The sequence below is a fragment of the Gopherus evgoodei genome, chromosome 1 (genome assembly GCF_007399415.2).
Source record: "Gopherus evgoodei ecotype Sinaloan lineage chromosome 1, rGopEvg1_v1.p, whole genome shotgun sequence".
In the NCBI taxonomy this organism is placed as follows: domain Eukaryota; kingdom Metazoa; phylum Chordata; order Testudines; family Testudinidae; genus Gopherus; species Gopherus evgoodei.
The window spans coordinates 222,377,844-222,404,986 of record NC_044322.1 but is presented as its reverse complement, the minus strand read 5'-3'; positions in this window follow the sequence as shown (position 1 = coordinate 222,404,986).

Genomic DNA, 27,143 nt, shown 5'->3' with positions numbered 1-27,143 from the left:
TTCTTTTTGAATAAGGCTGTTTATTCAATATTCTTTTAAGCAATTGACCCTGTGTTGTATCATCTTAATACAGAGAGAACATTTGTATTTTTTCTTTCTTTTTTATATAAAGTTTTCTTTTAAGACCTGTTGGAGTTTTTCTTTACTTCAGGGAAATTAAGTCTGTACTCACCAGGGAATTGGTGGGAGGAAGAAATCAAGGGGAAAGCTGTGTGTTGGATTGCTAGCCTGATTTGGCATTTCCTCTGGGTGAAGAGGAAAGTGCTTTTGTTCCAGGATTGGGAACGGAGAGGGGGAATCACTCTGCGTAGTTTCACAGAGCTTGTGTCTGGGTATCTCTCCAGGAGCGTCTGGAGGGGGGAAGGGAAAAAGGATTATTTCCCTTTGTTGTGAGACTCAAGGGATTTGGGTCTTGGGTCCCCAGGGAAGGTTTTTTCAGTGGGACCAGAGTGCCCCAAAACACTCTAATTTTTTGGGTGGTGGCAGCAGTACCAGGTCCAAGCTGGTAACTAAGCTTGGAGGTTTTCATGCTAACCCCCATATTTTGGACGCTAAGGTCCAGAATCTGGGAATAAGGTTATAACAGGGATGACGGCACAGCTCTCACCAGTAACCTGTAAAAACCTGCCTCCTAGTAGCAAAAGCTGTTTCCTTCTGTTTGAGCTAGTTGTTTGTGTTGTGCAAGCACAGGATTGTAACATGGCTGTTATACCACAGCCCTGAGAAGCACTGGAGAGATGGTTCTTCAAGTGGGCACAATTTTTTATCTGGAGCTCCTACACACACACACACACACACACTGCTTCACCCCACCCCATCACAATTTGTTTCTTTCCTTAGGTTGGAGCACATCGCTCCCCCTGGCATGCCTGCCCCTCTTCACTGCATATCTTTTAGTATTTTTCCTCATCTTATTATTCCTACAGGACAACTAGATGAAAAAGAGATCTCTGTCATGCAAGAGAGTGGGATGAGATGCATTTATAAAGTTGTTGGCCAGGGAGCCCTGGGCTGGAGTATCAGGGCGTACTACAGATCCGGAGTCAGGGATATTGGCAGAGCTGTGATAGGAAGCTGTCTATGCCCAGCCCAATTTTTTCCAACACTTTTTCCTCTTGATTTTCATGAACGTTAGATTCATTCACAAATTGTTTTAGAAACTCTGCCCATCACTCCCACCTGCTGCCCTAATAACTGAACAATGAGTACCACTGCTGGGGATTTGTACATGTCACTGGCAGGCAGTAAATTATGCCTTTCCTTCCTAGGTTTACAGTCACCCAACATGGTACTCTTCAGCAGAGGAGCCAAGTCCAATTCTTGTGCCGAGCCAAACCCCGGTATTTGTGAGAAGAAAGCTGTTCACTCAGCACCCACTGCACTGGCGGAGGAAGGATGAAAAACCATGAAAATCATTTGCTAGTGTATCCTGATTCCTAAACACCAAGATAACTCTTGGATTAGTTCCTGGCCCTGGCCTAATATATCACATTTATTGTTATTGCCATTTATAGTAATTTTCAAATATTTTGTTGCAATCACAGAAGGTCTTAGATACTCAGAATGAGCAACAGCAACTTCATTTGATAAACCACTCACCTTTATTCTGGTGAAAAGCCAATCAGAGCACCCTCCCTGTGCTCTCACTAGCCCACACTGAGGTATATTTAGCCATGAACTTGTGATGCCATTTTTTCCTGGGTATTGAACCTTAAAATTTCTAAGAATTCTGCCTTTCTTCAGCAAGAGCAGCCATTTTGTTCTCAGAGTTACCTCAGCCTGTTATGGAAGAGAAACACACACTGTTGTGGTGGAGGCATCCCAAGTTCATTACGTTGGTCCAAAGTCCCAAGCCATATGCCTAAGAGAACCCTACTTGCCTCTAACAAGGCCCAACTCCAGTTTCCTTCCTCAGGTTTTGAGGAGGCAGGAATTAATCCCAGAAACAAATGCTGCATTCAGATAAAACCAACACTTGTATCTGGGCAGAGACAAAACTTGGATTACAACAAAGAGGCCATTCAAGAGCCCTCATGGTGGTGGTGGGAAGGAAAGGCACACATACCTCCATCTACAGCAGTGGTCCAGCATGCTGAATCCTCAATGCCCAAGTATAGAGAGGGATGCTCTTTAACCAATTAAGAGTGAAGCTGGGCAGGAAACCTTTTCCTGTCTTCTGAGAATTTTCAATATTTCCCACCCCAATCAGGATGAAAAGTCAAAATCTCTAATATTATGCAAACCAAAAACCTAAAATACTGGGTCAATGGAAATCTTTCATTAAGACATTTTAAAATGTTTATTTTGTATTTTTACTACAATTAACTTAAATTTCAAAACAAAAAGTCATTTTGACCACAAAAGATAAAGTATTACTGAAAAGGACCTTGATGGGTCACCTAGTCCAGTCCCCTCTACTGAGTCAGGACTAAGGTGTTTGTCTGACCTGTTCTTTAAAATTTCCAAAGATTCCACAACCTCCTTAGGTAACATGTTACAGTAAAGAGGATTTTCCTAATGTCTAACCTAAATCTTCCTTGTTGCAATTTAAGCCCATTCTTTCCTGCGCTATCCTCAGTGGTTAAGGAGAACAATTTATCCCCCTTCTCTTTATAAAATCTTTTATGTATTTCTGCAGACTAAACAAAATAATTTTTTATTCAATCTTTCCTCATAGGTCATATATTCTAGATGTATAAACATTTTGTTGCCCTCCTCTGGACTTTCTCCAATTTCCGGAAGTGTGGTGCCCAGAACTCGACACAGTATACCAGTTGAGGCCTTGTCAGTGCTGATTTGAGTGAAGAATTATTTCTTCTGTCTTGTTTTCAACACTCCAGCTAATACATCCCAGATTGACATTGGCTTGTTTTGCAACAGTATTACATTGACTCATATTTAGTTTGTGATTCACTATAACCCCTAGATCCTTTTCTTCAATACTTCTTCCTAGGCAGTCATTTTCCATTTTTGCATTTGTGCAACTGATTATTTCTTCCTAAGTGGAGTACTTTCCATTTGTCTTTATTGAATTTCATCCTATTTATTTCAGATCATTTCTCCAGTCAACATCATTCTGAATTCTAATCCTGTCCTCCAAAGCACTTGCAACCCCTCTCAACTTGGTGTTGCCCACAAACTTTATAATTGTACTCTCTATGCCATTATCCAAATAATTTATGGAGATATAGAATAGAATTGGACCTGAGACAGCTCCCTGTGGGACCCTGCTTGATATGCCCTTGCAATTTGACTTTGAACCATTGATAACTACTGTCCGAGTATAGTTTTGCATCCAGTTGTGCACCAACCTTATAGTAGATTTGTGTAGTCTATATTTCCCTAGTTTGTTTATGAGAAGGTCATGTGAGACAGTATCAAACATGCTACTGAAGTCAAGAAATCTTACATCTACTGCTTCCCCCCATCCACAAGGTTTGCTATCTTGTCAAAGCAGGATATCAGGTTAGTATGACATGACTTTTTAATGACAAACCAATGTTGAATGTTACTTATCACCTTATTATCTTCTAGGTGCTTACAGATTGATTGTTTGATTATTGCTTCATTACCTTTCTGAGTACAGAAGTTAAGCTGACTCGTCTTTAATTCCCTGGGTTGTCCTTATTCCCCTTTTTATAGAAAGGTACTATATTTACCCTTTTCCAGTCTTCTGGGATCTCTTCCATCCTCCACTAGTTCTCAAAGATCACTAATGGCTCTGAGGTCTCTCATGATTAGGGTGAAAAAGGGCCAGGATCAAAGAAGAAACTGGCAGTGGAAGGCGTGATGGTGTAGCTTGCTCCTGTTCTTCCCCATTTTCCCCTAATATTTGATACACCAATTTTGGTTCATTAATTTCCAGGCCCATATTTTCTTATTTACCAGCCATGATCTGAACACAGTCTTTGAATTATATCAGGAGGCATGTTTGTTTAGACTAATTCAGTCGTTCTGTCTCCTTTTCATACCTTTTCCCATCCACATTTTTATTATAGGTTATTGTGTCATCTTATGAACTTTCATACACTTTTATAGTTGAGCTCACGGTCAGAATAAACTGGTAGGGCCAGTTCTCACAAGAGTTCTCTATGCACGAGTGTGAATCACAATTCATTCATTAGGTCACTAGAGACTAGAGCAGGGGTCGGCAACTTTTCAGAAGCAGTGTGCTGAGTCTTCACTTATTCACTCTAATTTAAGGTTTCACGTACCAGTAATACATGTTAACGTTTTTAGAAGGTCTCTTTCTATGTCTATAATATAAAACTAAACTATTGTGGTATGTAAAGTAAATAAGGTTTTTTAAATGTTTAAGAAGCTTCATTTAAAATTAAATTAAAATGCAGAGCCCCCCAGACTGGTGGCCAGGACCTGGGCAATGTGAGTGACACTGAAAATCATTTCGCGTGCCGCCTTCACCACGTGTGCCATAGGTTGCCTACCCCTGGACTAGAGTAACAACAAAACTTAGATGTGATGATACTGAGCACACTGTTCCTAATTCTTAAGTGCCTGGAGAATCACTGGGTTAGGTGCCTAGGCTCCCTATGCAGTGAATGGGGAGATATAGGATTCACAAATCAAGTGTACTAGGCAGTTTCTCATGAAAGCTAGCCATTGAGAGATAGCAAGCCAAGAGGTATGTGCTAAGCCCTGCCCTTCTCTGAGATAGGTACCTAAATTGAGGTTGGAGGGAGGCAACTTCCTGCGCTTGGGATTCTCAGCTGCAAACCCTTTCTCGAAGTTAGGCAGCTGCACTTCCCTCATAACTATTAGCCTAGTGGTTAGGGTACTCACTGGGGGTGTGGGAGACCCACAGCTCAAGTCCCCCTCTGCCTGAGAGGGAGAAGTGATCTGAACAGAGGTCTGGCACCTCTCGGAGTATTCTAACCTCTGGGCTATTGTGAAGCTGGGCTCCCTCAGTGTCTCCAGTTGAAACTGTTCCTCTCCAGATACATAATTTTAAAAAAGTATTGGAGCAGGGAAATTGGATCCTTGGTGTCCCTCCCCCTAGGTGAGGGCATATACCAGCAGGCTACATAATCATTCCCAGGCTTGCTTCCTGTCTCTGGGCCAATGACTTTCTCATTGTTTATTCACAGTGAAACAGATTCAAGAAGTGAGATTGAGGAACCCCCACTTCAACCTAGGCTCTCCGACATCCAAGGTCAGGACCCTAATCACTGGGCTAAAAGTTGTGAGTGAGATCCTTCTCCTTGCCATTTTGTGTAACCATATGCCTAACAGGGAGACACTCTTTAAGAGATTTAGAAAGAACCAAGAAGAGGAATGAGTTATGTTTGGGTCAAAGATTGTCAGAGATTAGTTCATCTCTATGCAGAATACAGAAAGAATAGATACATTACTCCCTTTATGTGATTATATGATAAAGACCTGGCTCTATGTCTTTTCTTGACTGTAACTGGAGGGACGCATCAGATTCATTCCTGGACTGAGTTCCCATGCCAGTGTCATTATATAGGTTTTGCAAACAAAGAAAACCCTATTTCAAATATGTTCTGATTTTATTTCTGTACATTCTCAATTCACCAGATTTGTGTAAAAACATCATTATTTACAGCTGAGAGGACCAACAGTTCTTCAGTATAATATATTACAGTGGGTCCTTCTTCCCCCATAATCATTCCTCTCTATCTGCTCTGACAATTATCCCAGATCAGTTACCCAGGTTATATATATGCTTATATAAGCGTTATATATTTAAGGAAAAGGTTTCCTGTACTATCTAGAGTTCTATGGACATAGAGGCAACCAGGATTATTAAGTACACTCTAACACATAGAATTCCTAAATAGGGTTACTTATAGGTCAAGGGTTAGTGTTCTGGGCCTTAGAATTCAATATACTATTGCTAATATATAAATAAATCAAATATACAGAAAGAAAAGGAATAGAGGCATTAATATTTATTAACAGATACTAAAAGGGTGGTGGCTGAGCTGTGAAGTGTACCTTAAGGGAGGAAAGGGGTTAAATTGAGATGAAAATTATTTAAAATTCTACTGATTTTATAGGTAAATTTGCCCAGAGAAAAGAAGAAATTTAATTATTGAAAGAAGACTCTGCCAAGTGCAGGCCAGAACTTCCCACACAATTTCTCTTCCTTTCTGTTCATACATTGAGAAGGTGGCAGAATCATGTGCATGATGGTTAAATTATTGAATTTCCTTCCTATACAGGATTTCATAAAAGTACTGACATATTTTATCACTGGATCAGACTATCCCACAAGGCAGTCAATGAACCCTGGGTTTTGCCAGATGGCACAGCTGTTTACAGGAATCTGAAAGCACATTCTCGATACAGAGTAGTCACTTGACCAATTTCACATTTTTACTCTTCAAATCACCCCCTGTAAGGGAGAAAATCTTTGGATTTGTAATTAGTGTAGCCCAAGAATTGTTGTCAATGTTTTAACAAAGGACTTTCTACTCAAATTTCCCATTGAACCTGTAATATGGTCCATGTGCCAGGAAGCATATCCTTTCATACAGTCTTGTGGCAGAATTTTAACAACGGGTTCCAGGGAATATATTAGAGCCCCCAGCACACCACTGGCTCTAGATTAAAACATGTTGGCTTAGTAGACATTCTGCTTTTAAGATAACACAAACACTAGAAAATGTGTGAGAGGCTGAGCTGCTGCTCTTTAGTGGGAGGCAATTTTCTGCTAGGTGGGATGAAATGGTAAACTATTACACTGTGAAAGTTGTGCACCACAAAAACTGCGACAAATGACTGATTATTAGAGATGGAAACAGAGAATCCATACAGCTGGGGGAAAACTGCTGAAAGACACTAAAATACAAGGATGTCATTATCTTTTCCCACTTGTAATTCTTCAGTTCCAGTAATATTCTAAGCACACATAGAAAGTGCATGGATTTTGGAAAAAGATATATGAGCATAAAAAAAGGTATGATAATTGTATCTCAGTCACCTTAACTCTTAGAATCAAAACTCTTTTTGTTTTGAGTGCATTGTGTAAAGGCAGGGCATATCAAAATAGCAGCAGAAGTCTGGCACTTCCTTTGTGGTTTTAACCAAAATCTTCAGACAAAATTAATATTTCCCCTATAGGCTGCTGATGTATCTCTTCTAACAGACAGTCAGACTCTCTGGACATTCACATGCCAGGAAAGGGCATCAAAAGGGACTGATGTACGATGAGGACTGAACCATCATTTTAATGTTGTCTGCATGGCAGCCTCTGCTTTCAGACATCTTGAGATATTATACTGCCTCCCATCACCATAATATCTGAGCACCTTTCCCATAAAATCAATAGCAAGAGTAATATTTAGTGGAAATTATGGAGTCTCTGTCACTTCTCATTTTTAGGGGACAAAATTCTGATTGGGGCAGTGTCAAGGTTCCTCCCCCACTCTGAACTTTAGGGTACAGATGTGGGGACCTGCATAAACACTTCTAAGCTTAACTACCAGCTTAGATCTGGGTTCGCTGCCACCATCCAAATTCCTCAGTGTCTGGAACACCCTCTTTCCCTCCAAAACCTTCCCCTCCCTGGGTAGCCTTGAGAGGCTTTTTCACCAAGTTCCTGGTGAACACCGATCCAACCCTTTGGTTCTTAACACAAGGAGAATTTAACCATCCCCCCTCCTTTCCCCCACCAATTCCTGGTGAGTCCAGGTCCAATCCCCTTGGATCTTAAAACAAGGAAAAATCAATCAGGTTCTTTAAAAAAAAAGCTTTTAATTAAAGAAAGAAAGGTAAAAATCATCTCTGTAAAATCAAGATGGAAAATACTTTACGGGGTTATCAGATTCATATAGCCCAGAGGAACCCCCTCTAGCCTTAGGTTCAAAGTTACAGCAAACAGGGGAAAAATCCTCTCAAAAAGGAACATTTACAAGTTGAGAAAACAAAAAAACAGCCTTGCCTGGCTGTTACTTACAAGTTTGAAACATGAGAGACTGGTTCAGAAAGATTTGGAGAGCCTGGATTGATGTCTGGTCCCTCTTAGTCCCAAGAGTGAACAACCTCCAAAACAAAGAGTACAAACAAAAGACTTCCCCCCACCAAGATTTGAAAGTATCTTGTCCCCTTATTGGTCCTTTGGGTCAGGTGTCAGCCAGGTTTCCTGAGCTTCTTAACCCTTTACAGGTAAAAGGATTTTGGTGTCACTGGTGTCATAAACAGATAGCTAAGGGATAATGTCTCTTTCACCTGAAGCACCTGACCAGAGGACCAATCAGGAAACCGGATTTTTTCAACTTTGGGTGGAGGGAATTTTGTGTCTGAGGTCTTTGTTTTTTGTCTGCCTGCTTTCTCTGAGCTTTGGAGAAGTAGTTTCTGCTTTCTAATCTTCTGTTTCTAAGTGTAAGGACAAAGAGATCAGATAGTAAGTTATATGGTTTCTTTTCTTTGGTATTTGCATGAATATAAGTGCTGGAGTGCTTTGATTTGTATTCTTTTTGAATAAGGCTGTTTATTCATATTTCTTTTAAGCAATTAACCCTGTATTTTGTCACCTTAATATAGAGAGACCATTTGTATGTATTTTTCTTTCTTTTTTATATAAAGCTTTCTTTTAAGACCTGTTGGAGTTTTTCTTTACTTCAGGGAAATTGAGTCTGTACTCACCAGGGAATTGGTGGGAGGAAGAAATCAGGGGAGATCTGTGTGTGTTGGATTAGCTAGCCTGATTTTACATTCCCTCTGGGTGAAGAGGAAAGTGCTTTTGTTTCCAGGACTGGGAACGGAGAGGGGGAGTCACTCTGTTTGGATTCCCAGAGCTTGTATCTGTGTATCTCTCCAGGAGCACCTGGAGGGGGGAAGGGAAAAAGGATTATTTCCCTTTGTTGTGAGACTCAAGGGATTTGTGTCTTGGGGTCCCCAGGGAAGGTTTTCCAGGGGGACCAGAGTGCCCCAAAACACTCTAATTTTTTGGGTGGTGGCAGCAAGTACCAGGTCCAAGCTGGTAACTAAGCTTGGAGGTTTTCATGCTAACCCCCATATTTTGGACGCTAAGGTCCAAATCTGGGACTAAAGTTATGATAACTGGCCATGAGGGATTTTATAGTATTGTACACAGGAGGGCTGTTCCCTTCCCTTTATAGTTATGACAGGCAGGTTTTTGGTTTTGGAGACGGTTTGTGGGAGGTGAGGAGCTGGTAGGGATTTGAGAATAAGAGAAGTGTTTGAATTGTGAGCGCCAATTATGGTGAAAGAGGAAGGTCTTGCAATGTTTTCTAAAGATGGTCAGGCTCTGGGTTTGCTTGATCTCCTCTGGAGGATTGTTCCAAAGACCGTTCCCTTCTACTGACAATGCCTTGTCCCCAAGCTCTCACAAGTTTCATCCCGAGCTGTGCGATCTGCACTATCCAGGGGAATGAAGCCTTCATGAGGTTTCACAGAATAAAATGTGGCCTTTGTTGTAGCTCGGGCCTGTTTCAGTCATTGCTTTGAAATTAGGATCAAGGCCTTAAACTAGCATTGGAAGTTGACTGAAGGTCCTAAACCATGAAAAGGCAGTCATTTGCATTCTGTACCAGACCTTACGTTACAATGAGTTACAGTAATCCATCCTGGAGGTGTCACATCGATAGATCACTGCAGTCAGGTCCTCATCCAAGAAAAAGGACTGAGTTTCCTAGTAACCTTGAGATATAAGAATGAATTGTTTGAAATTGAGGCTTCCAGGTTTTTCAAGCTTAGTGAGTCATTAAGCAGGACTGTAAGGCCACACAAAATTCTGGTAAAAGGGGGCTGTATGTCTTCAATGGAAGATGGAGATAACATCTTAGCCAGTGTTTCAAAGTGCTTCTCCTTTCCAGCAAACATCACTTGGCTAGGCTGAGGTGGAGCCAGCTGTTCTTCATTCATGAGCTAATTTCCTGCTGGCATTCTGACATTTTAGTACCTGTGGTGGTTGCTTCTGTTGAGAATGAGATACAGAGTTGAGCGTCATTGAGATACTGTTGGAAGCTGAGTCCATGGGGGGGGTGGTAGACTGCTGAGTCTGTAAGAAGAGTCTACAAAAGCAAGCACTCAAGGTAATGCTAGAATTAAGATTTAAGGTTGTTTGTACAATGAGTGGACCTGTATTTTTCCCAAGTACTGACTTGTAATACCTCATCATAAAGCAACTTTTTAATGCAAAATCACCTGAGATAGCTGTGACGATGTGATTCTAGCGGGACCCAACTGAGAGTGCCAATTCAGGACGAATTGCTTAAACAGGGCAGTTACAGCCCTAGGCTGGAGCTTTTCCACCTCTAAGGCAAACCAAACCGGCCAGACAAAGAGGACTTCGATTTCACCCCACTGGCTAACCACAAGTCACACAAGCAATTTCCTTAGATACTCCAGTCTACCAGTATCACCACCAGTGCCACTCATCCTGGGGATGAATAATTATGAAAACCAACACCCCAATAAAAGAAAACGGTTCTCTTGATCCCAAAGGACTAAGCCCCAGACCCAGGTCAATACACACATCAGATCTTACCCACAAATCACGCTGTTGCCAATCCTTTAGAATCTAAAATCTTAAGGTTTATTCATAAAGGGAAAAAGGTGGAGATGAGAGCTAGAATTGGTTAAATGGAATCCATTACATACAATCATGGCAAAGTTCTTAGTTCAGGTTTGTAAAAGTGATGGAATAAACTGCAGGTTTAAATCAAGTCTCTGAAGAACATCCCCTGTTGGGATGGGTCATCAGTCCTTTGTGCAGAGCTTCAGTTTGTAGCAAAGTTCCCCCAGAGGTAAGAAGCAGGATTGAAGACAAGATGGAGATGAGGTATTAGCCTTACATAGGCTTTTCCAGGTGTAAGAACACTTCTTTGTTCTTACTGTGAAAAATTACAGCAAAATGGAGTCTGCAGTCACATGGGCAAGTCCCTGCATACTTTGCTGAGTTACAAGGCGTATCTGCCTTCTCTCCATGGGTCAATTGTGTAGCTAATGGTCCTTAATGGACCATCAAGCAGGCTAGGCAGAACTAACACCAACTTGTCTGGGATGTTTCCCAGAAACACAGCACAAATTTGAAATACAGACAGTATAGATCCAATACCCATAACTTCAACTACAAAATGATTGGTGAAGTCTCTCAAGGCAACCCAGGGAGGGGACGAAGTTTTGGGGAGACAGAAAGTGCCCCAGCAACCCATAACTTCATCTTAGACACCTTATATGACCCCCTTTACATAAGATTTGGTGCCAATACAGGACCTTGGTTGCAAATCATGTTCTATATGGTCCCAGTTTATATCAATAACGTCACAATAGCACAAAGGGTTAATCCATGAATATATTATGTTCCCATTTTATTTTTGATTCCTATAAATTACTTTAAATATCTTTCTTTCATGGATATATTGCTATATTTATAAAATCATAGAAATGTAGCTTTGGAAAAGACCTCTAGACCTCATCATGTCCAGTCCCCTGCACTGACACAGGACTAAGTAAGCCTAGATCATTCATGAGATGTATTTTTCTAACCAGTTCTTGAAAACTTCCAGTGATGGGGATTCCACAGACTCCCTTGGCAGCCTCTTCCAGAATTTAACTACTCTTATAGTTAGAACATTTTTCCTAATATATAACCTAAATCTCCCTTGCTGCAGATTAAGTCCATTATTTCTTGTCCTACCATTAGTGGACATGAAGAACAATTGACAGCCCTTAACATATTGGAAGACTGTAATGAGTCCCCTTCTCAGTCATATTTTCTCATGACTAAACATAGTCACTTTTCTATATAGGTAATTTTTCCTAAACCTCTTAGAATTTTTGCTGCTTTTGTCTCAGTTCTCACAAATTTGTTCACATCTTTCCTAAAGTTTGGTACCCAGTGCTAAGTGGAGTAGAACAATTACCTGTTTATCTTACAAACGATTCTCCTGTTAATGCACCCCACACTACTAGCCTTTTTTTTGCAACTGCTTCACATTGTTGACTGATATTCAATTAGTAATCCGCTATAACCCCCAGGTCCTTTTCAGCAGTATTATCACTTAGCCAATTACTTCTCATTTTGTACTTGTGCATTTGATTTTTCCTTCCAAAGTGTATTACTTTGCACTTGTCTTAATTGAACTTCATCTTGTTGATTTCAGACCAGTTCTTCAATTTGTCAAGGTTATTTTGAATTCTAATCCTGTTCTTCAAAGTGCTTGCAACTCCTCCCAGCATGGTGTCATCCAAAAATTTTATGAACATACTCTCCACTCCAGGATACAAGTAATTAATGAAAATATTGAACAGTAGCAGACCCAAGACTGACCTTTGCGAGACCTCCACTAGATAGGTCTCCCAAATTTAAGAGCAAACCATTGATAACTACTTTTTTAATACAATCTCAATCAGTTGTGGACCTATTATGACAGGTTACATCCCTGTATTCATATCCTGCACATAACTGTAATAATCTTTCTATAAGGTATGCCTTGTGAGGTATCATTTGAAAACTCATAACTTGGTCAGCATTGTCATGGTGAAATATATGTAGCAACCCTATATGTGAAGTTATAAGATTTTCCTGTATGTTGTGATTAGCACACGTTCCAAACCCCACAGCCTCACCAGGCTGAAACTGGCAAACAGGTCTACCCTAAACAAAGGGATATATGCTTGTCTTACTTTGCACTTAAACAGTAAACAGCAACATAAAGCAGAAAAGGGGAAGAGGAAAAACAAAAAAATGCTCTCAAAGGTGAAAAAACAGCAGGGAACATCCTTCCACACAGACTGTCTGCCTCCTGGTTCTCAGATGGAAATGTTTTTCAAGAGGGCAACTGAAACCATACAAGTAGAGGGGGTGGAAACAAGACAAACGTCCCTTGCTGCCCATCTCATTCTCTGCATCTGAGAAGACAACGAAAACAGACTCTGGGGGAGGGATCGTGACCTGCAAGTTTGGACAGTAATGCTGTTGGAAGCATGTGGTAAGAAACTTTGCTTTAAATACAAATAGTTTGTTAAATTAGACACTAGTAAGCATTTTATCTTTATTTTTCTTGTAACCAATTCAGAATTTTATGTTCTTATTGCTTAAAAATCACTCTTTGTAGTTAATAACTTTGTTTTATTGTTTTTTCTAATTCAGTGTGTTTAAGTTCAGGTGTCTGAGTAACTGAGTGTGTTGGGGTCATTCTGCAGTATAACCAAGGCTGGTGAGAGCCAGAAAGTAACTCAAATGTATCTGGCAGGCTGCAGCTACACACAAACATTCAGGATATGACTTGTATGCTGGACGGCTGTTTGTGACTGGCCTGAGGTGAGCTACTGTAGCAAAGCAAAACACCCAAGATTGCAGGAGACGGGTGACACAGCCCCCTACTGGTCTGACTTGTACCCTCGTATGTCACAGGCATTTTATAGTAATTTTATCTAGATCACATTTTCCTAGTTTGCTGCTTAGAATATTATGTGGTACTATATAAAAAGGCTTATTAATATCAAGATATATTATACTGACTGCTTCCCATCTGGACCAGTAACACTGTCAGATAAGGACATTAGGTTAGTTTGGGAGGATTTGTTCTTTACCAATCCATGCTGACTATTCCTTATAAACCTAAAAGCCTTCAGATGTTTACAAATTGATTGTTTAGTAATTTGTTCCAGTGTCTTTGCAGATATCAGTTAAGGTTACTGGTCTATATTTCCATGGATTCTCTTTGTTCCCCTTTTAAAGAAAGGTTTGTCCTTCTCTTTTCTTCTGGGAACTCATCCATCCCTTCTTGAGGTCCTTAGTTATTAGATCTCCTTCCATGCTAAGTAGAGGATCAACATTATCCTTCAACTTTGTCTTGCCTCAATGTATTTAAAGAACCTCTTCTTATTGCTTTTTATATCACTTGGCGTGTAACTCATTTTATGCCCTAGTATTTCTGGTTTTGTCCCTACATGCTTCCACTCTTCTTTTGTACTCCTCCTTAGCAATTTTTCCATGTTTCCACTTTTACTACTTTTCTCTAGTTTCCAGGATATAAATTCATTTTAATTAATTTTCTCAATTCACATTTAGATGTTTAATGATCATGTTCAAGTAGGGCATAGGGCAACAGCTAAGATCCCAAAGGTCAGATGCACCAGCAGTTGGTCTGCTCCCATTCACTTAGCCATGCTGTCACACTATCAGAGATGCTTCGAAGGGCCAGCAGACTAGGCAAGATTGTCCGAGCTGGGAAAGATGAAATGGGGAAGCTAGTACTTATATTAAAGTAATAGGTAGCAGGGTACCTTCATTTCCCATGTGGGAACTAAGTATGGTGTTCCAGAAATGTTTCAAAGGATGGAGTGCACTTCTCTGATTTGGGGGCAGATATTTTCTTGGAGGACCTCAAGTGATGGGTGGAGTTCCTTTCTGGTTATCCAGCAGGCTGAGGATGGATGTCAAGCTGATTGCAGTTGTCCCCTGTGGCAGGTTCCACTACAGTTGGTGAGTTAGAAAGGGTCAAGCAGAGGGCCCTGTAACTTAATGGGCTCTATGAGCATTAGCCCTGAGCACTGCACTGCATGGTGAGGGGTGTTTCTCTCCGTATCATGCAGCTTGTGGCTCCCCTTATCTGCTCCCTCCTACCTCTGTGTGTGAGAGGGGAGTAGATTGGGATGGTGGCTTCTAGTCAGAGTCCATTGGCAAATGTGAGGGTGCAGCGTTAGAGTCCACTGAGTCCACTGGTATCAGTTGAGAGCTATGCTGGAACAACCCCACTGGGTAGTGTGAGGTAGTTATCCCAGCTACACAATACTTGTATATAAAATTGCAGGCTCCGTATCTAACAATATTGTGGTATCTGTATCTCATTGTTTCTGTATGACACACCATAGAGGAAGGTGGAAGCTCTTGCACTGTTTTAGCAAAAAAGCATAATGAGCAAGGCCTTGTCTTTACTGGGGAAATAAAAAGGTGTGTCCTTAACTTGAGTTAGCTAACATGAGGTAAAATCTTAATGAAGGCAAGGCAGTTTGTGGTTACACATGGGTTAGCAGGTTGAGTTAAAACTTAGCTCCCCCATACGCTTTAAAATGTAAATCTGCAGGATGTCTAAAATGGCATGAGTAGGGCTGACTGAGAAACAGAATTTCCCTCCTATGAAAAATTTCATTAAGAAAAAAAAGATCATCCTGAATCAGGAGCTAGCAGCTTGAGCAGACAGGCGATGTAGGAAGGGAGCCAGCTGCCCAAAGGGGTTGAGAGCTAACTTCCTGGGCAATTCAACACCATGGGAATCCAGCCAGTCCAAGGAGCTGACCACCCAACTCCCCAGGCGGGAGTGAGGTGGGTTGCCACGGAGCCTGAAAACCAAGGGAGCCCCAGCTCCCAATCTCCCTGCCAGGTAGCTCAGAAAGTCCAAGGAGCCTTGTCTCCCAAGCTTCCTAACAAGCAGGCTGCCAAGGAGCTGTAGAGATTGGGGAGCAGGGCCGGCTTTAGGAAGAGCGGGGCCCAATTCAAACAGTTTCGACAGGGCCCTGGAAGGGATGACTTAAAAAAAACCACGTAAAAAAAAACCACATGGGGCTTGTATTCACCAGGCAGTGCTCTGAGTCTTTGGCGGCACTTTGGCGGTGGGTCCTTCACTCGCTCCAGTTCTTCAGAAGCACTGAAGGACCCGCTGCTGAAGTGTCGCCGAAGCTCCAGAGTAAGCGAAGGACCCGCTGCTGAAGTACCGTTGAAGACCCGGAGAGAGTGAAGGACCAGCCGCTGAAATGCCACTGAAGACCCAAAGCGCCACCAGGTGAGTAAAAATTAAAAAGGCGCCTCTAGCCAGGGAAGGGATTCTCACTGGGTGCAGGGCCCTCTTAGGAGCGGGGCCCGATTCGGGGGAACTGGTGGAATAGGTCTAAAGCCGCCTCTGTTGGGGAGGGAGATGGGTGAGGAAGCTGGAGGAAATGAGTCAGGCAGGCTGGCCAGCTTGCTATCTGCTCACCTGCTGGTTTCTGTCAAAAGTTTTGATGGAATCAACAAGTTCTCACTGAATGTTTTGACTCTATTGAATCCTCATTTTCTGACAGAAATGTGTTCTGCTGGAAAATTTTTGACCAGCTTTGTGTAAAAGTTCTTCCTTACCTCACTGGGGTGCTGTAAGTCTAAATACATTTAAGGTTATTAGGAGCTCAGATACAATAGTAATGGGGATGATATAGGTACCTTATATAGATGAGTAATGTTGGCAAGAGCACGTATGTAGTGTAGTCAGCAAGCAGTTCCATTCCACGACTGCTTAGGCCAGGCTAAACCTAGGTGTTGTGTGCTGCACAAAGGAAGCCACCTTCAGTGTACAAAATCAAATGTTTATAGGTACTACATAGAGCCTAGGAACTCTGAAACATAGGCTTGAGTGCCATATACTGGCATATTACCTCTTAACTATTTATATATGTACAGATATAGATCACTTCTGTAACAATACAGTCCTTGTGTGGAGCAGGAACTTCTTGTCTGTGTTGCAAGAGGAGACAGAGTGGGTGACAAGCAGCCCAAACAGGATTTCCCCCACAGTGGACTGTCTCTATCCCTTCCTCTCACCTATCCCTGGGCATGTAGGAGGGAGATATAGGCAGTTCTAGCAGCAGCATCTCAGTGTCCACAACAAAGGCATGAGGGAATTAGTATCTGCAATGAGAGGGCAGCCATGAGAGCAAATCAGTAGCTACAGTGCATCACTTCCAAAGGTGGGGCAGCAGCTGAGCCTTCTTCCTTGCAGTACACTCGAGCAACCAGCACTTATGTCAATTCCAGGGATGAAACCAGCCATGAGGGAATTAGTAGAGTATGTCTCCTTTCAGGGCTATAGAGCAGCATGACTAGGATGGCCGCTCTAGGATATTAAGGTAAGTCTCACAGGTCCTCGGGAACAGCATCAGCAGAGCAGTTGCAGCCATTTGTCTCCCTTCCTGCCACTCTATTTACCAGCCCAACAGCGAGATTAACGCTGAGTTTGGAGCTAGGCCTCATGGTCACTCTGCAGCAGCAGGAAACCACCCAGAGCTCTGTTTTGGGCCAGCAGTGATGTCAATAGTGGGTGGAACCAGATCTTGGTGTTCCTGTGGTAGAGCTAGCAGGACTCCTCTCCCTGCAGGGCTATAGAGCAACCCAGAAAGAGTGTCAGTTGGGGGATGAAGCCAGGACTCATGTGTCCCCAGCAGTAGCAAATTGTCTCTTCCTGCAGGTGATAGAACAGCCTGGCCAGGTACTAATTCTGGGATGGAGCAGGTCCTGAGAAAAAGAGGCAGCAGCAGTGTCCTTCTTGCAAGTCTGCAGAACAGCCGGGCAATGATGTTAAATTGGGGGCTGGCACCAGGCCTCGGGTATCCTCAGCTGCAGAGTGTGTCCCCATGCAGAGCTCTGCAGCAGACTTGTGTTAGTGCTGGGCCTGGGGCTGCAGGCAGGGTCCCTGATATGCACTTTCATCTAGTCCATCCCCTTTAAATATACTGGTGCAAGTCTGCGTGCAGAGTAGGTCTTAGATTCACTTATGAACTTGAACAATTGAACATTATTTAGTAAAAGCATCTAACTAGTTTCGTTTGCAGATGCTGTTGCTTGATAACTGTAACATTTAAGCTGATCTAGCTAAGCTTTTCAATGAACACCTTGAGGCTGTGTATTAGTGTCTGTGAGAAACTGAGCTGCTGCTGTTCCAATGCAGCTATTTTTTTGCAGAGTGGGTCAAGCAAGATAACACGTTTATTAAGTTGCGACAGCTCTTTGCAACGGAAGTCTCTATAGTCAAACCCACTTGGTAGCCACTATCTTAATGGAAAATCTCACTTCAGTGGGGGGCTGGAAAACCTCTGTACCCATTTTGCACAAACTCTGTACAGTCACGCCAATTTTAGATTACCACTAAACATTTTCCTGTTTACTGTCAATTGAACTGCCTTTATTGCCTGCTACAAATAGTGATATTAATATTGATTACCCAGTAAAGTGGAAACTGAAAAAAAATCTGTTTCTTTTCTTTCAGATAGATACACTATGTGATTCTATGTTCTCAGACTAGTTTCATGGTTTATTTCAGTTTTATAGAGTTACTGTATATACTGTGCCATGGGGAAATGGGAACAAAAACTTGATCTTCTTTTGTAGAATTGAATGAAAACTACATCCACTTTGCTTATTATGTTTTCACCTAGAGGAAAGTCATATCACTTTAGAAAACAATGGGTAATGTTAATTCTAAGTCAAATAACCTAAAATAGAAGTCATTCTCTCGCTCTCTCTCCCCCTCTCTCTTTCTCTGATTTGTTAATTAGATCTGGTCAAAATAACAATTATCGTCTGCAAAACAATTTGAAGGAAATCAAATAATGTTCCCAATATTTTTTTGGTAGTGTGGATTTTTTTGTTTTCATTTATTTAAACAAAATTCAGTTTCCTTTTGAAATGAAAACATGATTCCTCCCCGCCCAGGTTTTCATTCTCCCCTTCTCCAGCACTTCCAGTGAAGAAAAGAGGGACAGGGTAGAGGGAAGGAAATTAATAATGAAAACGAAAAGTTTTCAATTCAATTTAAAATGACAAATTTCATTTTGAAATGAGAAATTTTGAATGATATTAATTTTTCATGAAAAATATTTGTATTTTTTGAAATGAGTTTGTAATTTAAAACTTTTTCAAAGAACAAACTTTGATCACTTCTACTTTTAGTCTTTAAAATGCTCTGTAAAAATTGAATCCAGATCTTAAAGACAAGAAAAGCTGTGAGTGCGCTACTGAAAGTCAGACCACTTGGTTAGATGTCCAACTTTAAGAAACCAAATTTGAAAATATTGACCTAAAAACTTCATAGAACAGAAACAATTTGGAAACCCTGGCTGAGATAGCTATGTTGACATAATCACCAGTGTAGATGTAGCTATATCAATGAAAGAATGATTCTGTCAATTTAACCCACTTTGTTCAGGGAGATGATGTTCCCATACTGACAGAAAAACCCTTTACATCAGGGTATGTCTACACTACGGGATTCATCAGATTTTACAGAAACCGTTTTTTTAAAACAGATTATATAAAGTCGAGTGCATGCGGCCACACTAAGCACATTAATTCGGCAGTGTGCGTCCATGTACTGAGGGTAGTGTAGATTTCTGGAGCGTTGCACTGTGGGTAGTTCCCACAGTCTCGCCCGCTCATTGGAATTCTAGGTTGAGATCCCAATCCATGATGGGACAAAAACAGTGTCGTGGGTGATTCTGGGTAAATGTCATCACTCAAACCTTCCTCTGTGAAAGCAATGGCAGACAATAATTTCGTGCCCTTTTTCCCTGGATTGCCCTGGCAGACGCCATAGCATGGCAAGCATGGAGCCTGTTTTGCCTTTTGTCACTGTCACCGTATATGTACTGGATGCTGCTGACAGACGCGGTACTGCAGTGCTACACAGCAGCATTCATTTGCCTTAGCAAGGTAGCAGAGACATTTACTATCCCTATTGCACTGTCTACCATTGTAAAGTGGCGATGAGATGATGATTATCGGTCATTTTGCATCGTTTGCATTTGGAAATTGGTGATGACGGTTATCAATCATTTTGTACAGTCTGCTGCTGTCATGGTGTTCCCGGCTGGCCTCGCTGAGGTCGGCCGGGGGCTCATGGACAAAAATGGGAATGACTCCCTGGGTCATTCCCTTCTTTATGTTTTGTCTAAAAATAGAGTCAGTCCTGCCTAGAATATGGAGCAAGTGTACTAGAGAACCAGAGAGCACAGCTGCTCCGGGTCAGAGCCCCAGAGATCCCGCAGAAATGATGAGCTGCATGCCATTCTACAGGATGCCCCTGCAACAACCCCACTCGTTGCTTCCCTTCTCCCCCAACCCTCCTGGGCTACCGTGGCAGTGTCCCCCCATTTGTGTGAGAAAGTAATAAAGAATGCAGGAATAAGAAACACTGACTTTTTAGTGAAATAGAATGAGGGGGAGGCAGCCTCCAGCTGCTATGATAGTCCAGGGAGGACATTAAAGGGTGGGGGGGAGAGGAGAGCAGCATCCCACTGCTATGATAGTCCAGGCAGTACAGAATCTTCTTTAGACATGAAAAGGGGGGGTCTGATGGAGCTCAACTTCCAGCTGCTATGATGAGGATGGTTACTATCTGTACCTTCTGTACCATCTGCTGGGAATGACCGGGAGTCATTCTCATTTTTACCCAGGCATCCCTGGCCGACCTCACAGAGGCCAGCCAGAAACACTCATGGGCTAATAATGACAATGGATACCAGTTATTTTGCACCTTCTGCCACTAGAAAGGAGATGCTGGTGTTCAGCGCTGCAGCACCTTGTCTATCAGCAGCATGCAGTAGACATAGGGTGACATTGAAAAAAGGTGAGAAATGATTTTTTTCTCTTTTCTTTCGGGGGGGAAGGGTGTAAATTGATGACATACACCCTGAAATATCTGGGAAAATGTTTTTGACCCTTCAGGCATTGGGAGCTCAGCCAAGAATGCAAACGCTTTTTGGAGACTGCGGGGACTGTGGGATAGCTGGAGTCCTCAGTACCCCCTCTCTCCCTCCATGAGCGTCCATTTGATTCTTTGGCTTTCCATTATGCTTGTCACGCAGCACTGTGCTGAGTCCCTGCTGTGGACTCTGTCTTTCATAGCCTGGAGATTTTTTCAAATGCTTTGTCATTTCGTCTTCTGTAGCGGAGCTCTGATAGAACAGATTTGTCTCCTCATACAGCGATCAGATCCAATATCTCCCGTACGGTCCATGCTGGAGCTCTTTCTGGATTTGGGACTGCATCGCCACCCGTGCTGATCAGAGCTCCACGCTAGCCAAACAGGAAATGAAATTCAAAAGTTCGCGAGGCTTTTCCTGTCTACTTGGCCAGTGCATCCGAGGTCAGATTGCTTTCCAGAGCGGTCACAATGGTGCACTATGGGATACTGCCCGGAGGCCAATACCGTCAAATGGCGGCCACACTAACCCTAATCTGACATGGCAATACCAATTTCAGCGCTACTCTCATCAGAGAAGAGTACAGAAATTGGTTTAAAGAGCCCTTTATATCAATACAAAGGGCTTCATTGTGTGGACGGGTGCAGGGTTAATTTGGTTTAACGCTGTTAAATTCGGTTTAAACACGTAGTGTAGACCAGGCCTCAGTGAAGGCTATTAAGGGGCTTATTCCTTCACCCCCTCACTTCCCTGGTCCTTCTCGAATGAACAGAGTGCAACAATACCCAAAGTTCAGAGGCACAAACAATTTGATGTTTATTGGGGTGAACTTCCAGCAAGCATGATTCCAGTTTCCTTCCCTAGTGTCCCCCTTCTGACCTCTGACACCACAGAGCCTTATCTGTGTCCCTGTTCCTGTTCCCATCCCCCCCTTTAGCAAAACATGATCCCAATTTCCCCATCTCCATCCCCAATACCTGTTCTCATCCCCCCTTACTTCCTGATTGACTGCAGACTATATAGTAAAACTTGAGTTCTGCTTAGCTATACCTTAACCAATCATTTTACTGAAATTTAACTATAGATTCATAGATTCATAGATTCTAGGGTCAGAAGGGACCAATGTGATCATCTAGTCCAACCCCCTGCACAAAACAGGCCACAGAACCCTACCCATCCACTTCTATAACAAACCCCTAACCTATGCCTGAGTTATTGAAGTCTTCAAATTGTGGTCTGAAGACCTCAATCTGCAGAGAATCCACCAGCAAGTGACCCATGCCCCACGCTGCAGGGGAAGGTGAAAAACCTCCAGGGCCTCTGCCAATCTGCCCTGGAGGAAAATTCCTTCCCGACCCCAAATATGGCGATCAGCTAAACCCTGAGCATGTGGGCAACACTCACCAGCCAGCACTCAGGAAAGAATTCTCTGCAGTAACTCAGATCCCTTCCCATCCAACATCCCATCACCAACCACTGGGCATACTTATCTAGCGATAATCAAAGATCAATTGCCAAAATTAGGCTCTCCTATCATATCATCCCTTCCATAAACTTATCAAGCTTAATCTTAAAGCCAGATATGTCTTTTGCCCCCACTACTCCCCTTGGAAGGCTGTTCCAGAACTTCACTCCTCTAATGGTTAGAAACCTCCATCTAATTTCAAGTCTAAACTTCCTAGTGTCCAGTTTATACCCATTCGTTCTTGTGTCTACATTGGTACTAACCTTAAATAATTCCTCTCCCTCCCTAATATTAATCCCTCTGATATATTTATAAAGAGCAAGCATATCCCCCCTCAGCCTTCTTTTGGCTAGACTAAACAAGCCAAGCTCTTTGAGTCTCCTTTCATATGACAGGTATCCCATTCCTCGGATCATCCTAGAAGCCTGTCTCTGATCCTGTTCCAGTTTGAATTCATCCTTCTTAAACATGGGAGACCAGAACTGCACACAGTATTTCAGGTGGGGTCTCACCAGCGCCTTATATAACGGTACTAACACCTCCTTATCTTTGCTGGAAATACCTAACCTAATGCATCCTAAAACAGCATTAGCTTTTTTAACTGCCATATCACATTGGCGTCTCATAGTCATCCTGTGATCTACCAATACCCCAAGGTCCTTCTCCTCCTCTGTTGCTTCCAACTGGTGCGTCCCCAATCTATATCTAAAGTTCTTTTATTAATCCCTAAGTGCATGACCTTGCACTTTTCACTATTAAATTTCTTCCTATTACTATTACTCCAGTTTACAAGGTGGTCCAGATCTTCCTGTTTGATATCCCGGTCCTTCTCCATGGTAGCAATACCCCCCAGCTTCGTGTCATCCGCGAACTTTATTAGCACATTCCCGCTTTTTGTGCCAAGGTCGGTAATAAAAAGGTTAAATAAGATTGGTCCCAGAACCGATCCTTGAGGAACTCCACTAGTAACCTCCTTCCAGCCTGACAGTTCACCCTTCAGTATGACCCGTTGTAGTCTCCCCTTTAACCAGTTCCTTATCCACCTTTCAATTCTCATATTGATCCCCATCTTTTCCAATTTGACTAATAATTCCGCATGTGGAACCGTGTCAAATGCCTTACTGAAATCGAGGTAAATTAGGTCTACCACATTTCCTTTGTCTAACCAATCCTAACATATTATAACATGGTTATTTAACCAATTATATCCCACCATCTTAATTGATTTACACCCAACAAAATTAATTATACAGCAGATAGAAACAATCACAGAACCAGATAGATTATACAGACAAACAATAGGAAAGTGGAGACTACAGTGATAGAACAATACAGAAATGAGGATTTCACATCCCAGCTATTGATAAGTGAGTTCTTGCCAGACAGGATGCTATCAAACTAAGTTTTCTTTTACATCTTCTGGGCTCTTCCCTTTTTCTTGAGGCGATAGGAATATCAAGATAGGATTGTATTCCTAACAGCCCAATAGCACCTTATTTCAATGTGACTAGTTTGGAATGTGAGGATATGACCATACACTTCCCAGTTTATGGCTGGCCTCTGCTGCTTAGCTGAAGAACCAGGCCTTTCACAGTAAGAGAAGGCCATTACACAGACAGACAGTGATTTTGATTCTTTCTTTTATACCTCTATAACTAGGTAAGTGATAAGAATACACCTGAATTCTTAAAGTATAGGCTTTGTAGACAGGCCTGAATATCTACATCCTAACATAGGCTGTCTCCATAGTGTAGACACAGTCAAAGACACCACAATTTTCAGTGTTGCAGCACTAAATCTTTAAGGTTCCTTGCCAGCTAGTGGAATCCATATCATCAAGTTAGATGTCCAGGCTCTCTATGCAATGTGTATGGAGAGTTAGGCAGCTAAGAATGGGATCCATAAAAGCCAACACACTGATTGGGAAGCTAACCAATAGAAAATGCTGAGGAGAGGGCTGTGGCCTAAATCACATCTGTGAAAGGACTTTAGGAACCTACAGAATTAGGAGGCAGCTGAGCAGGGATTTTGAGAATCTAAGTGTGATCTAAATGTTGGACTTAGGTGCCTAAAATAGTAGTTAGGTGTCTAGGGCCTAGACTTATAAAGTTATTTAGGCATTGCTGCTCTCAGCATTTAGGAGTCTACATTCCATTGAGAGTTGTTGGTATTTAGACTCCTAAATCCCCTTTGAAATGAGATTTAGACTACTAAATAAGTTAGGTGTTAAAAATCTTGGCCTATGTCTTTTTGTGGACCTAGCCCTCCTACGCTATCTAATCTCACTGCTTTGCAATAATGTCCTTTTATCAATTTCTGACAGGTGCATTAGTAAGCATGGCTGTGAAGTCAGTGGGCTTCTTTCTATTGACTTCAGTGAGTCTTGGGTGAAGCCTGAAGTGAACAAACTAGAAAAGCAGTAATGATGCATTAAATGAACAACATACACTCTTTACTCAACTAGTTACCATTATTTATAGTAGTTATAAACAGATAGTTAAGAGTTAATGTCTCTTTTACCTGTAAAAGGTTAAGATGCTCAGTAAACCTGGCTGACATCTGACCAGAGGACCAATAGGGGAACAAGATACTTTCAAATCTTGGTGGAGAGAAGTCTTTTGTTTGTTCTCTTTGTGTTGTTGTTGTTGTTCGCTCTCAGGACTGAGAGGGACAGGACATCAATCCAGGCTCTCCAAATCTTTCTGAATCAGCGTCTCATGTTTCAAACTTGTAAGTAATTAGCCAGGCAAGACGTGTTAGTCTTATGTTTGTTTTCTCAACTTATAAATGTTTCTTTTTTGCTGGAAGGATTTTACCTCTGTTTGCTGTAACTTTGAACCTAAGGCTGTGGGGGGTACCCTCTGGTCTATAGGAATCTGATGACCCTGTAAAGCATTTTCCATCCTGATTCTACAGAAATAATTTTTACCTTTTCTTTCTTTAATGAAAAGCTTTATTTTTAAGAACCTGATTGATTTTTCCTTGTTTTAAGATCCAAGGGGATTGGATCTGGACTCACCAGGGATTGGTGGGGGGAAAGGAGGGGGATGGTTAATTTCTCCTTGTTTTAAGATCCAAGGGGTTTGGATCTGTGTTCACCAGGGAATTGGTGAAGTCCCTCAAGGCAACCCAGGGAGGAGACAAAGTTTTGGAGGGACAGAAAGTGCCCCAGACACTGAAATTCTGGGTGGTGGCAGTGTTACCAGATCTAAGCTAGTAATTAGGCTTAGAAGTGTCCATGCAGGTCCCCATATTTCTACTCTAAAGTTCAAAGTGGGGGAAAAAACTTTGACATGGTGAGCAGCGGTTTGGGATTTTTTAGGAACCAAAAAGCAGTGGGATTTTTTTCTCTCCTTTCTAGCTGCTTGGAAAGCAGCCTGAGGGCAGAGGTGTTAAATTTTTTAACAAGGGTCTTTGTTAAGAGGAGGCTTCAAGCTGTGAGCAAGCAGCCAGCAAAAGGGATTTTACAAGCTGAATTGTTTTCTTTCTTTCTACCTCTCGGGTATAGCTAGTTAGAAAATCTCTGTTAACCAAGCAGCCCTGAGCTGAGTGCAACCCAGTCAATGAGCTACAAGGGGGTGTGGCCAGCACAAGAAAGCAGGAAAATGAGTACCAGTGAAACAGTTAACAAACTAGAAATGGCTAAGCTGGACGCAGAAGAGAAAGCCAAAGAGGCTAACCACAGGAGAGCTATGGAGACGAGAGAAAGAGAAGAGAAAGCCAAAGAGGCTGACCATAGGAGAGCTATGGAGATAAAACAAAAAGAGATGGAAGACAAGGAAAGAGAGAGAAAGCATGAACTGGATTTAGCAAAGGCTAAGCCAGATGTACCAGCCAACCCTAACAACCCTTCTCCAGGTACTGTTTCCCATCCCAGAAAATGTCCCACCTACGAGGCAGGTGATGATACTGAGGCCTTCTTAGAAAATTTTGAAAGGGCCTCCCTTGGGTACAGCATCTCTACAGACCAGTAAATGATAGAGCTGAGGCCACAGCTCAGTGGACCCTGAGCAGAAGTGGCGGCTGAAATGCCTAAGGAACACATGAACGATTATGATCTTTTTCAAACCAAGACCAGAATCAGAATGGAGCTAACACCTGAGCATGCCCGTCGGCGATTCAGAGCCCTAAGGTGGAAACCAGATGTGTCATTTACCCAACACGCCTACCCCACTAGAAAGAATTGGGATGCCTGGATATCAGGAGCAAATGCTAAATCTCTGGAAGCTGTCCTTCCTAATGCAAATGGAGCAGTTCTTAGAGGGTGTTCCTGAGGAAATAGAAAGGTGCATCCTAGATGGGAAGCCCCAAACTGTAACCGAGGCTGGGAGATTGGAGCCAGATGGGTGGAAGTGGCAGAAAAGAAAAAAGCTACTAGCAAGGGGAGCGAATATCAGAGGGGGCAAACTGAAAATAAACCCTATCACCGGGGGCAGCCCAAGATCCCACCTACAACCCAAGGAAAGCCCCAGACACCCTATTGTCCCACCTCACCAGTCTCCAACAACCCACCTCGGCCCAGTGATCAGACAGCTGGGCGATGCTTTAAATGTAATGAACTGGGACATATAAAGGCCATCTGCCCCAAGAACCCCAACCAAGTACAGTTCATTACACCACCATCACCCCACAGATCCCCAGGCCCAGATGCCTCTCAAATACCCTCGGAGCGAAGGGAAACCTTGAGAGTGGGTGCAAAGAAGGCTATCGCATGGAGAGACACCAGGGCACAAGTATCAGCTATCCACCAATCCTTAGTAAACCACAAAGTCATCAACCCAGAGGCCCAAGTGACAAATCACCCATTCATGTCAAAATCTGTAAACTTGCCTACAGCTGAATTGCTTGTCCAGTACAAGGGCTCGTCAGGAATGTGGACTTTTGCTGTCTATGACAATTATCTCATCCCCATGCTACTGGGGGAAGACTTGACCAACCATGTGAAGCTGGCCAAGAGGGTGGGAATGGTCACCCACAGCCGGGCCAAGCAAGATTCCACATCCATCCCTGTTCCTGAGCCATCCACCAGGGACCCGTCTGTGTTACCAGAGACCCAGACAGAGGTGGTAGAACCGGATCCCCTACCAATGACTGCAACAGCCATAGTGCATCCAGTCCCAGAACCGGAACTGGAAAAGCAACCAGCACCAGAACCGTTGCCAGCACTGACGCCAGCGCTTGCAAACCCATCTACAACTCCAACACCAGAGGGCACCAGCGGGCCTGAACTGGCAGAAGCAGCAGACAACCCTACCCAAGAGGCTCAGCCAGAGCC